Genomic DNA, 1,668 nt, shown 5'->3' with positions numbered 1-1,668 from the left:
TTGATTGATATATATTCCATTATATTAATAAATCATAATATATTTATCCATTCTTTTATTAGTATACAATTATAATTTAAATTGCTCATAGGTTTTCATTATTACAATGATAGCTGCAAGAAATCTTTGCACCTATGCCAGAAATTATCTCTGTGTATACCTAGAAGAATTGCCAATCACAAGGTAGATACATTATCAACTTAGTGGATATTGCTAAATTACTCTGCAAAGTCAATGAAGCAATTTATATTCCCACCAACTATGTAGGGAGTTCCCCTTTCCCCATGTTTATCGATACTTGATATATCAAACTTTTTTTTTTTTTGGTCAGGCACATGGGCGTGAAATGATAACTCATTTTAATTTTTCTTCTCTGATAACTAAAATGTTGAGTATCTTTTCATGTAGTTTTTGGCCACTTGGGTCTTCTTATTTGTAAAGTACTGCATATATCCTTTGTGTATTTTTCTATTGGGTTATGTTATCTCCCTTCTAAAGACATAAAATATTCATTTATTCTAGATACTAATTCTTTTTTAGTTAAATGCATGAAAGTCTCTTCTTCCAGTCATGGCTTGACCTATCACTTTGCTTATGGTCTTTTAATACACGATGTTTTCAGTTTAGTCAAATACATAATATCCATCTCTTCTTTGATAGCTATGCTTCCAATATTTTCAGAAACTACCCAATATCCTGATGGCATAGTTTTTCTTCAGTGTTTAAGATAACTTTGCAGAAGCCAATGCTCACCTGCTCCCTCTGCCCGTGCACTGAGTGGGGTAAATTACTGTGCCTAGTGCAACGTCCACAGCATCAGAACCTGAAGACATCAAAGCTCTCGCGGTAGTGTAGCTCTCCCCTTCCTTCATTTATAAACTAAGTCTCCTAGGGAAGTCTTAGTTATCATGTGGTATTTTGTGACTTTATAGCATTTTGTAAATACTAACTGCAAAGACTTTGGGAGTGGTAGAAGAAAAGCAGTTGAAGATGGAGAGCCCTATGCTTAACCACAACTGTTATCACAGTGGGGACGATGGCACAAAAATATAAAATTTTGGTTAGTACAATATCACCCAAATCTAACTCCCTCACACAACATTTAAGACAAACTTTAAATTCAAGCATGTTCATAGAAGTTCAAATCGTTTTATATTTACCCAGAACTACTAGTATTCTTATTTAATAACTACACAGGAGAAGTTGACATTTATGTAAAGACAAAATAATTTGCTTGTGGGGATGAAGAAGTTTGAGCATTCTGAAAATGATGATGATTTTTTTTCTTTCAACTGTAACCTTAGATGAGAAACGTAAAATTATACCAATAATATTAAAAGGATAGAAATAGTAAAAGGAAGCTGAGCACAGTGGCTTATGCCTATAAACCTAGCACTTTGGGAGACCAAGGCAGGAGGATCGCTTGAGGCCAGGAGCTTAAGATCAGCCTGAGCAAGAGTGAGACACCATCTCTACAAAAAAAAAATAGAAAAATTAGCCAGGCATGGTGGTGCACCTGTAGTCCCAGCTACTCGGGAGGCTGAGGCAGGAGAATCACTTGAGCCCAGGAATTTGAGGTTACAATGAGCTACGATGAGGCCACTGCACTGTAGCCTGGGCAACAGAGTGTGACCCTGTCTCAAAAAAAAAAAAAAAAATAGTAGAAGG

Source organism: Propithecus coquereli, unplaced genomic scaffold (assembly GCF_000956105.1).
Source record: "Propithecus coquereli isolate 6110/MARCELLA unplaced genomic scaffold, Pcoq_1.0 Scaffold128, whole genome shotgun sequence".
In the NCBI taxonomy this organism is placed as follows: domain Eukaryota; kingdom Metazoa; phylum Chordata; class Mammalia; order Primates; family Indriidae; genus Propithecus; species Propithecus coquereli.
The sequence above is the reverse complement of the archived record's forward strand: the minus strand, read 5'-3'. Positions refer to the sequence as shown.